Genomic DNA, 12180 nt, shown 5'->3' on the forward strand with positions numbered 1-12180 from the left:
CCTAGAGTGGCACTAGAGAGGGCAGTGCTGCTGGAGGGGGTGTTTATAGAATGAGACATAAAACCAAAATCCTGACCACTCTGTGTTGCCAACTCTCATCATTTTTATTGCAATGTCTTATCATATTTGGCATTTTTTATTCAAGCCCCAGCTTCTAGAGTCATGTTATTTTGTGTGAATCTCAATTCTCATTTAAAATAAAAACAAATGTCTAGCTGTCATGGTTGCACAGAAAAGCTGGAAAACATAACCTGCGTGCACCCTAAAGGCTCAGAGACAAGAGGGCCAAGAAAAAAAAGCCCCAAATATATTATTTTTAAAAATCTCATGATTTTTAAGCCAGTCTCGTGATTTTTGAACACTTGCAGTTGGCAGTACTGCCATGTGTGCTCACTAAAGAGCCTAGAGTGCTTTTGAAAGAGGAGAGGTTTTAGCCCTAGCTTCCTGGCTAAGTTCCAGTTGCAGTAATTGTATCAAGTTTACCAAAATCTGCTCTGCAGTTTGTTTAATCTGGTAGTCTTCTTCATTTCCAGTCCAAAAGTGTTGAGCTATGTTGAAATGTGCTTTCAAAAGCTGCTGCATTTCACCCCAGAGGGGGCTGCATTTCGTAGATGGGCGCAGTGTTTTTTGCATATAGATAAGCACAGTATAAGAACTTGCATAGATAGGTTGATTATTATAATACCAACTGTAAATGCTTTCAGGTAGTTTGGGATGGAAGGCATTAGATAAATATTCAGTATCGTTATTACATTATTCAAAAGTGAGGTTTATAATCCAGAGGAGGCTATCACAACAGAGTTTAGCAACAACATATGGCACTGTCAGAACATGATTTTAATTTTTAAACAGACTCCAAAGAAAGGACAATGCACCTGCAAAGTTATATTTCTCTTGTGTCCTAATAAAGGTTTAGGTTGGGATTTTCAAAGGCCCCTCAGGGAGTTACATTAAAATTCATTGAGATTGGAGCACCTAATAGATTTCTTTGAAAATCACACTCTTAGATGAAGGGTCAAATTTGCAAAAGCGAGAAAAGCGAGAAAGAGATTTTGGAGCCTAAGCCCCATTTTCAAAAGTGATCTGGCCACTTAGGCCAAGATTTTCAAAAGTGAGTAGTGCCCTTGAATGCCTCCATTTTGGGATGCCCAAGTGGAGACACTTGAAAGGGGTCTGATTTTCAGAGGGCAGTGCTTTCTGAAGCGCAGGTCCTTTAAGGTATCTCTGGCTGGGCACTCAAAACTGCAGGCACCAAACTCCTTAGTGGCTTCTGAAAGTCTTGGCTTTAGGGTCCTAAGTCAATTAGACACTTTTCCAAAATGTGACCCCTATGCTATACCTGCACGCTGACAAGTGCAAAGCCGCCAACCTACAATTCTCTCTTCTTCTGGGCCTGGCTCAAGAAAAAAGAACCAACTGATTTTGTGACTGTCATAAGTAGATAGGTAAGGGTTAATTTTCTTTTACCTGTAAAGGGTGAACAAAGGGAACCAAACACCTGACCAGAGGACCAATCAGAGAACTGGATTTTTTAAAAGTCAGGGGCGGGAATTGTGTACTCTGTGTGTCTTTTGTTTCTCCCGCTATGGAGGAAAACAGCTTTCTGCTAACTCCTATTTCTTTCTAACATTCTCTCCTACAAAGTGTGAGTACAAAGGCAACAAGGCAAATAGGCTGTTATATGCTTTGTTGTATTTACATGTGTGTTGTACTGTGCTGGACTGGTTAATTGGGCTATCTTTTAAATCAGACTGTTTTATTCATATTTTCTTATAAGCAAGAGCCTGTATTGATCTCTTAATGCAGTATTTGTTTTGTATTTCTTTCTTTTTATATAAAGTTTCTTTTTAAAACTTGTGGGAGTTTCTTTCCTAGTGAGGCAAAGGGATAGAAATTCGGTACCAGGTATCTGTCTCCCTCACGGGAAGACAGAGAGGGGAGGGAAGCATTACATTCTGTGTGGACTTTCCTATTGTTCCCAGGGCAGGAACAGGCTACAGGAAAAGAGAAAAGAATCACTCTGTTCTCTTGTGTTTGAGGTTTTTCTCTAGTTACTGCTAGAAGACCAGGGAGGGGTGAATCTCCTGGGTGTTACCTGGACTGCTTTAAATGCATAGCCTCGGGGGAGGTAAATAGCTCTCTTGGTTTTGCATTCAAGGAGTTAAGTATAGCATCGCCCAGGCTCACCCAGGGAAAAGGGAGGGAGCTGGAGGTGAGATAGGGAGACCCAGGGGTCTGGGTTTTGGGGGGGGTCCCCCAGGGAAAGGTTGGGGTGACTCGGGGTGATTAGGACCCCTAAAAATCCTGGTTGGTGGCAGCGATATCAGATCCAAGCTGGGTATAAGCTTGGGGGAGGTTTACAGTAAACACTCAGATTTTGAACGCTAAGTCCAGATTTGAGACAGACGTTTACCACAGTGACCTCTTCTTTCCAACAAAAGAGACCTCTGCTCAGAGGCTGAGCCTTTGAGGACAAAGGGTGTCTTGATATGTGAGCTCGCCCCCTGAAAAAGACACTTTATACCTGACGCACTGACAGTCTTGTGATTGTGGCAGTGCTAGCGTGGGCCACTGAAATAGATTCAAGAGGCACAGCTCTTATTTCACATCATCAATCCCTAGAGCAACCATGGAATTGGTTTGACTCCTAAGTGACCTGCAACGCAGCAGCTGGGCTACTCCCGCAGATGCTGGCTTTATGTTGAAAGCAACCCCCTTCTACTTCCCTCCCTAGCATTTACTGCTGGGTGGGGGAAGCTGAAGGGAAGGAAAAGAAAAGGGAGAGGAGGCCATTTGCTCATTAAATCCTGTTCTCCAGCAAGAACTGCAGGCATTTCTCCTCTCTATCTCACTCAGGTAGGGGCGCTCCCACCTGTGCCTGGAGCACGGAACTGCTGCTCTGTGCCAGTGCCAAGGACAGGAATGCAGAGGAGGCCACAGGCCAGATCCTACAAGAGGGACACCCCAATTTACACCAGCTGAGGATTTGGCCCATTTCTCCTCCCAGAAGCAACTCATTTAATGCCAAGGGGGCGAAAAAGCTCAGGTCATTTGGGGCAACAGAAGGAAAGAAACCCCCTTCCTACGTCTCCCTTTCTCGGCCCTATCTTGCTGCATAAAAAGAGCCAGTTAGAACCAAGTGGAAGCAATCCAATGAGTGGGGAGTATTTATGTGAGGTCTGGGAGCCTGTCAGGAGCCTGCCCTGTGGTACACTGCACAGTGCAAGTGCTCAGTCTTGAAGAGGGGAACTGCATTGGATGAAGAGAAGAAATTATCTGATCTCATTAATAACCCATCCTCGCCAGCAGAGAGAATTGCTGGCTGCTTTCCTGGAGGCTGGGATTTTATCTGTTAGCAGCAGTTGTTCTGGTCACACTCCTGTGCCATCATTCTCCTTGCCCCCAACAGTTCGGTCTGACCCTGGCAGCCCCCTTTCTGCTCTATCAATTCCTCCCATGCAGGATTTCCTCCCCTGGAAAGGATGTTCGCTGTCTGCCAGAGATCAGCCTGGCTCAGCCGCATTTCAAAGTACAGGAGAGGTTTTAATTCTTCTGTCCTGGGGGGCTCTGCCCCTCTTCTCCAGTCTGATGAGAGGCCTTAAAGATTAATATGTTCTCTGAACTGCCAGGGCTTTGTCTCAGAGCACCAGAACTGTGACCTGGCAATTGTCCAGAGGCTGGAGTGAACAGGGATAGAGTGAACTGCTTTGTTAATACAGCCATATCAGACACAGCTTCCAAATGTCCCTCTTTAGAAAAAAGCATCTCAAAGCACTTGACCAGACCTGCTGCATTCGGAAGCCTGGGAGTGTGAATCCTGCTTCTCTCAGAGAGTGACTGGCGCTTGGACAATTGTGGCGAATCCCACCGCATACCCAAAGACTGGACGAGTGCAGGGGGATAGGACTTCTCCTGCACTCAGAGACTACGAGTGTGAATCCCTACAACAGTGTCTGCACAGAGGGCCGATCCTTCTCGCACAGCATTGGAGTAATGCTCATCTTGCACAGAGAGAGAGAGAGAGCTTGGCATGAGGAACCTACTGTGTGGGAGTCCCTAAGGAAGCTGGCGCAGTTACTGATAAACCGATCTCTGTTATAGAATTGTAGAAATGCAGGGCTGCAAGGAACTGTGAGAAGTCTGCAAGTCCAGCCCCTGGCCCTGAGGCAGGGCTAGCCAAACCTGGTGCGTCCCTGACAGTTATGCTACTTCTAAAAAGAGCAGGGAAGGACTGCAGGGTTTTTAGAAGCCTGAAGGCCAAATTCTACACCTCACCCAACCCCACAAGCCTCCCTAGGAACAAGAGATGTGTGAATCAGCCTGGAATTTACACACGTGATTTTTCCCACCCACCCCCAAGTAAAATACTTTGGACTAGGCAGGATCGGGGCCAGTTTTTAGCTTTTTGGCTTGTGTTAGTATTGTCCTTTGCACAAGAGGGTCGCTCTGTCTCACATGCAGGGAAGAAGCGTGTTTAGCTACATTGTCATGATCTAGCAGTGACCAATATGTACAGTCTGCTCTCGCCGTTACCTGTAAGCGACCCTTCGTAATTACTGCCGGATTTGGTGGAACCATGTGCACTGCATGTGGAAATGAGGCTAAGAGCCAAAGAGAGGTCGGAGGGTAAGTGCATTGCAGATGTTCATCGCGCAGCCGTCCTGCATAGCTAATCCTGGTTACATTCACGGGGCAGTCAGTGCCACACAATATTAAAGACAAAGTCCCAAGCGCATAAAGGTTTTGACATAAGATGATGAGAGAAAGCCAAGAAATTAAGACCTAAGGCTGACAACCCTTCCTGAACCTGAGCAACTTTTGGGGGTAGGGAGTGGGGGCAGACAACCAGTTTGAATTAAAGATAGAGTGACAGTCTGAACTTTGCGTTTCAGAGCTTTGGCAGGGTTCCTTGGCAGCCCTTCTGTTATGTAAACAAGGTCTTGCTGGGCAATGGAATTGAAAGCCATTTGTGTCCGTGAGTCACTCTTGCTGAGAATGTGTCGCATTATTTTTATATTGCTATTGCAGTAGCACTGAGGCACAGGCCCTGCCCCAACAAGCCACAGTCTAACAAGATCAGGCAGGCAAAGGGTGGAAGGGGAAACAGAGGCACCAAGTGATGAAGTGACTTGCCCAAAGTGACAGCAGCTCAGAGGCAGAGTCAGGAATAGAACTCAGGTTCCCTGAGTTGCAGTCCAGTGCTCTGTCCCCACTGGACCACATACCCTAGAGGGCACGAATGGCAACCAATAGAGCTTCTGCTCCACAGATCTCCTACTGGTGCAGATCGGTTCCATTGAAGTCAATGGAGCTAAGCCAGTTTACACCAGCTGAGGATCTAGGAGCCAGGGCCAACAGCAGTACAATACTGCCCCCAGGAAGGGGAACATTGGCTCCTGAGGTCCCTTCCAACCCTAATATTCTATGATTCTGTGATTCAGGTGATATGTACAGTCCAGGGAACTGTTTTCTCCAGCAGGGCTATTGCATTGAAGCCAGTAGATACTTGCTTTATTATTCCCCTTGTTGTTCTCTGCTTCTCCCCCTGCTCCTGCCTCCCTAGCCTGACTTCTCCCCCTCCTTCCCAGCTCAGCAGCTTCCTCGCCCTACTTAGGGTGACCAGATGTCCCGATCTTATAGGGACAGTCCTGATTTTTGGGTCTTTTTCTTATATAGGCTCCTATTACCCACCCCCTGTCCTGATTTTTCACACTTGCTGTCTGGTCACCCTAGCCCTACTGGCAGGGAGAGGCTCTGCTGTTCCCCACTCCCCCCACACCCCTCTGAGCCTTGTTGCCAGGGAAGTGAGATGGAGAGGCCAAAAGGTGATTTTAACCAAGGGAAACCAGGAGAGAAAGAACCACATTGGCCTGGGGAGCTGAGAGTGCAGCCGCCAGAACCAGCTGGATGGGACATGTGCCTGCCCAAGAGGAAGGGGAAAGGGACTTTCCTCAGCACCCAGCCCTGGCGAGCAGTGCCAAGTCTCCATGAAAGGAACTTTTGTTTCTATTGCAAAGCATCATGACCCAAACAAACAGCAAAACCAACTCCACAGGAGACCCCGAGTAACAGCGCTGCTCCCCACACACTCACTAGCCTGCCAGCTCCCATCGGCCTTGCTGTGCACAAAGCAACAGTGGCCAGAGTGCGCAGCATATTGCAAGTCTGTGGACAAATTGTTACCACCAAAGCACTAGAAGCTGGGCCAAATTAATCTCTGGTGTATCTCCATTGCAGTCAAGGGAGTTACACCACCAAAAATTAATATGGCCCTTGATTTTAATGGAGAATCCTATTTGTAGCTGACACTCTTGTTGGCGCCCAACGGGGATGTCACCACCAATGGGAAGGTCCTAGGGTTATTACTCCCACTTGAATGAGAGGAGCAGGCCAGGTCCTCGAGGGGCTGGAGAGGAAGGCAGGGTTTTTCTTCCCTCCAGTTTTAAGGCCCTAAAAAAAGAAAGATTTAGACATATCTTTGTAATAGCAGCATCCACAGTTACCTTAGATGGGATTAAAAAAAATCATCCTGAACATACCCCCTCCTGTGCCAGGGCATTAGCCAGCTGCTAACTGATGGGGGTTAGGAAGAAAGTTCCCCTGCCATTATTCCATAATTGTCTAGTAGAGGGTTTCTTGCACTTTCCTCAGAAGCAGCTGTACTGGCCCCTTTCACAGAGACAAGATACAGGACTGGATGGGTCACAAGTCTGATCTGCCAGGGCTATTCCTGTCGTTGTATGAACGGGGGATTCTTAGGCAATCCAGACAGGCATCCTCCATGTGGTGTGGCCTCACACAGGTGGCGCATGCGAAGTCATGCAGTGCAGAGGACATCACTTTGTTCTCCTAAGTGGCATAACCTTGCACTTATGGGGCCTGCGTGGTTATACCATGCAGAGAATGCCATTTTGTGTCCTCCATGGGGGCCAGATGGAATCGCCCAGCCTGCAGGCTGCTTGCTGGACAATGCGCATCCGGTTGGGCGTTCCTTGCATACATAGACAGCGTATCACTGCGCTCTAAGGTGACTGTTTCACATCCCCTCAGTACTTATCAGACACCCCTCACTGTGACTGAGGCCACGACTGGGGGGGTGGAGATCACCACTGCAGAATATTTTGGGAATGCAAGTAGCCACTTTCGACTAATTACTAAGACACTGGCTTCCACATTCAGCTCATAAGCAACATCACCAACTAGGAACTCTCTGTACTGACGTGGGAGCAGCCACCATACAAGCGACACTTCAGCTTCTTCCTCTGTGCAACAAGCAATCTCTCATTGCCATCTGGAGCTGAGCCTCATCCAGCCATCTCACATCCCCAGCCAGGCAGGCAGCGCAGAGACAAAGCCTTGATCGGAGAGACTGTGACACAGTCCCAAGTATCCCCACTGTGCTGATGACACCTTAGGCCATGCTGCTGGATTGGTTCTCTGAGCACATTCATATACCCACTGCATGGCAAAGCTGACAACACTGACCTCTGTGGGACTCTACAGGAGGGTGCTGGGGCAAATAAATTATTATCCAAAAGGCAGAGCAACTCCAAAGCAATCTCATCTGCTCTGGCTATTCCACGGGACTGATCTGGAAGCGATGCATGAACCAGGCTATTGAGAGCAAAGGATAGCTGTAACAGTGCATCACTCGATCAGTTTAATTTCGGTTTTAAAATCAAAGCTATTTAGGAATTCAAGGAGCTCAGAAAACTTAATTAACTAGTCAGCTCCTGGTCCCTCTGTCATTACAACACACACACACTCCAACCGATTCCATAGAAATTTTGTTTCTAAACATGATCTTTTGGGCAGAAGCCTCCAATGCAGAAATTCAGGTGAAAGCACATTTTAACGGATGTAATCAATCACTGGAAATTGAAGGTTGTAAAAAAAGTGCTGATGTCTCCCTAACTTCCAACATTCTACCCACAATATCACGCCCAGCAGCTCTTCCAATACATTATCTCCACTCCTTGCACACTGTCTTACATGCTGTTGAGTTTTAAAATGATCATCCTCAAAAACTTAATGCACCTCGGATGGAAAACTGCTCCACCTATTTTCTCCTCTCCTCTCTTTTCTTCTTCTTCCCTTTAGCATCTGTATGTTGGCAAATCTTTCTGCCGCAGCAGGTGAAGTCCCTGCAGGGACGGCACCTGAGGAACTTTTCAAGTGGAGAGGATGCAGGTTGCCATAGACAGGCAGGAATGAGTGAGCTGGAAGCAAATTCTCTAACAATAATGATAAAGCGTCCCAGTGCCCTGGCAGCGATGAAAGCCTCTGGTGCTTCCCCTCCTTCAAAAAGTACTCAGAAGTGACATTTGGGAAATTAGGAGCCAAAAACCCATTCCCGAGCTGCTAGGAACTCCTAAGCCAGAAACAGCGAGCGGCAAACCAGATCAACAACAACATGAACAGAGAGCGAGAATTTTGTTTAAGCAGCAGCAGCTGGAGACAGCAGCTAAATGGAAAGTGAAGGGAATCAAGAAAATGGTACATTTTCATGCTGGAGAATGAGCCAGCCTAACGTGTGGGCCACACACACACACACACACACACCCCAGAATCATTATACAGGAATAAAGAAATCTCATCTTGTGTGCAAACTCAGGGTTGGGGCTACTCCAGTCTTAGCCTGCAAAGGTTTCACTTTATTCTTCTACAGCCTTTTCTGACAAGTTAATGAACTGAGCCTCACAGCAGCCCTGTGAGGTTGTAAGTATTATTACACCCTCCCCCGCTGCCCCCCTGACGGGGAAACCAAGGCACAGAGAGATTAAGTGACTTCCCTACAGCCCCACAACAAGTCCATTGCAGAGCTAGGAAAAGAACCCAGATCTGATGCCCACTTCTGTTAACCAGAAGGCCAGTTTTCCTTGTTCTGCAGAGAAAGAACACAGGACATGGTGCTACGTAACAGATTTTCACAAGCAGTTCCAGTGTCCAGGTATGAGCATCTTGAAAGCAAATGTTTCTATACAGCTAAATACACTGAAATACCCTGCCAAGAGAGGGATCTGATTAACAACCAGACAACACTCAGAATGTCAAAGAGACTAGTACTAACACTCCTTCCTTAATTTCTCTCTCTATGGATCTTAGGCCTTGTCTACACAGGGCATTTCATTGGTACTGAGGTTTTGTGCACTTAGGAACTTACATTGCCCCCCATTAACATTTCAGCACCTCACAGGCGGTATGTCTGCATTGCATTCAGAGGTGCAATTGGAGCCCGGGCAACTTCACCCACACCAGCTTTGATCTAGCTAACATGGCTAAAAATAGCAGTGAAGATGTGGGAGTGCAGACCCCAGCGCAAATGGTACAAGCTCACCCAGAACCCTGTGTCCATACCTGCATTGCTGTCTTGTGCTGCAGGCCGGGCTGGTGCATCTGCCCTGCTCTTTTTAGCTAGAGTAAGACTAGCATGTGTGTGCCTGCCCCAGCTGCAGTCACACCTCCAGTTGCAGCATAGACAGACCTGCAATCTTGTCACAACAATAGAGAAGTGCTTTGATCCATGGCTTACAGGAGGGGCTCAAGGCACAGAGGGACTAAGTGACTCACCCAAAGTCACACAGGAAGTTTGTGGCAGAGCCGGGACTTGAACGCAGATTTACCAAGTCCTAGGCTGGAGCCCTAACCCCTAGACCAGCCTTTCCTCCTGGGGATGGGCTATGAATATTGTATGATCCTGACATTTTCCAACAGTCTCCTGTGTTCCATTGTAGACCCCCCTTCTTCCACTGTCTATATGTAGTGGGAAAGGGCCAGCATCAGCTGTGCTAAAAGCCCCTCTAACCCATGAGTGCTAAACAGCCTGTGCACTGAATTTCTCAGCTGTGTTGGTCCAGCTCAGTCCCTCTGGAGTTCTCTTAGCTCAGTTTCCCTTCACGTTCAGTTCTCTCGCTCTATCAGTTCAAAGCACAGTGGACACCAAACTCCACTTGGGGGATAAAAAAGTTAATTTCCTTGTTCCTGGAGAGGCTGGCAGACAATTGCTCACAAAGATCTTGTTACAGAACATACGCCAGCAGCTCTGCTATTCTTACAGCATAGCGGCCTGCAGCACTATGCTGCTGAGCCTGACATATAGTTTGGCACTTTACAGCCTGGAGGGCAGGGCACTGACCGGGACAAAGCCTGCTCTGATGCAGGCAGAACAGGGATTTGAGGTTCCAACATATCAGGCAAGTGCACATACATGCAGCAAGTTCCATTGTAATCATAGGCATTCCGAGGGCAAGCAATGGGCTCTGAGGGCAGAATATGACACTTAGTTAACAATTCCATGTAGATGCATGAGACAGAAACTCGTCCTGCCCATTCTCTAGAGGTGTGTTGGCTTTGGAGTGCTAAGGACTGAACTTATCATACAAGCACAAGGCTTCTGCACACTGCAGGTTTTAGCCTCCGTTATGCTTACCCCCCACTGCAGCTGCTCCCATGTACTGCACTGCTGCATCGCTATAACTGACTTGCGCTGCACCAAACCAGAGTTAGCTGCTCCAGTGTAAGTGAACCCCAGTCCTGCCATCGGGTCTGTGCAGGAGAACCCTTACCCCACCTGGAGCCATGTACAGGCACAGGGGCTTATCTCTATGGATCCAAATGCAGGACAAGGACCTAACTGGCCACTAAAGTGAGCACCCATAATTCTCGACACACACAAGGGGGAGATCTATGCAATTTCTGCCTAGCCGTTTCTCAGGGAAGAACCACATTTCAAGCATTGGTGCTGACCAGCTGGTGTCTTTATTCTCCCTTCTATTTTATTTTCAGACTATTTCTGTTACAGATATATGTCTCTTTTTAAATCCAGATGTTAAGTTTGGAACTAATAGGGGGAGGGAGATTCCTCCAGAGCTGCAGCTGGGACTGTAGAAGGGTTCTATCAAATCCCCACTAAAATGGAAACGCAAATTGGCAACAATGGTTTGACCACGAAGTCATCTCCCTTAGCAATGTACATGGGGGAAGTAGAAGTAGGGCCGCGTGCTATATTCCAGTACTGTAGATGGGGCATACATGACGCACACGTGTTTATCTATTATGCAAACTATCTGTGCTCTATACTGCCTGCCCTAGTCACTCATGTGCTACTGTATATGGAGTGGAGCCTATGCATAGTTTTAATCTCTTTCTATAACTCTAGATGTGTTAACAGAATTGTTCTAAAACATAATTCCTGCTAACGTAATCTAGACCAAGTATAACATATTGTTAGTTATATCACACTAGCACCTAGATGCCCCATAATACCAGGGCCCCACTGTGTTAGACATGGTACAGACACATAGTAAGAGACAGTCTCTACCCTAAAGAGCTTACAGTGAGATTGACAAGACAAAAGATGAGAGGGAAAACTGAGGCACGGAGAGGTGACATGATTTGCCCCAGGTCACACAGCAGGCCAGTGGCAGAGCAAGAAATAGAGACAAGGCTTTGGAGCTGTGCTCTGGCTCCGCTCCAGCTCCAGGCAAAAACCTGCAGCTCCACTGCTCCAGAGCTGCTCCACGCTCCAGCTCCGGGCTCTGCTCCAAAGCCCTGAATAGAGACCAGGTCTACTGAGCCCCCAGCCAATGTCTTAGTCACTAGACCACGCTGCCGCTCATATACATGGGGAATGTAGTTTGTAAAACTGTGTCCGCTAGCCTGACAAGCTGTGTCAGCAGGAGTCGTTTTTAAATTGCGTTTTAAAACAGTTTCACCAGCCCTATTAACATACCCGCACAGACAGTGCCAAAGAGAATAAATGCAAACAACAGGCACAACTGACATGTATGGGACCCATTTTCAATCTGCCACAAAGATTTAGCTGCACTCCACCCAGCAATGTTGTTGCAAGGCAGGTCACTCCATTGCACGCATTGTCGTTTTAATTACTGTGTTGTTAAATGAATTCAGCAATGGACTGACAGCCCTGAAGACTGAGGGGCTAGATTTAATCACAGCCCAGGCCCTTCAGCAATGGCCATGGCAATGCAACCTTTCCCCTCAGCCTCTCACCAATGACCACTTCTAGGGATCAGACAGGAAGTCAGTCTCCAGACCACATTCATTCCTTGGGCTCTTTGCCAAGATTGCCAACTGTGATGGTGGTTTCTGTGGTATGGACACCTGTGTCCACTAAGAATGGGGCAGAGTCAACCAGCTCATTTCACATAGGTCACCACA

General features: G+C 47.5%; 1 protein-coding gene across 1 annotated transcript in view; it reads left to right on the top strand.

The window, feature by feature from the left end:
• The window catches only part of NMNAT2 (nicotinamide nucleotide adenylyltransferase 2), a 77466-nt gene that overhangs the window by 37281 nt on the left and 28005 nt on the right, over positions 1–12180 (top strand). The gene's annotated exons all lie outside the window — the stretch shown is intronic.

Source organism: Chelonoidis abingdonii, chromosome 7 (genome assembly GCF_003597395.2).
Source record: "Chelonoidis abingdonii isolate Lonesome George chromosome 7, CheloAbing_2.0, whole genome shotgun sequence".
Lineage (NCBI taxonomy): Eukaryota > Metazoa > Chordata > Testudines > Testudinidae > Chelonoidis > Chelonoidis abingdonii.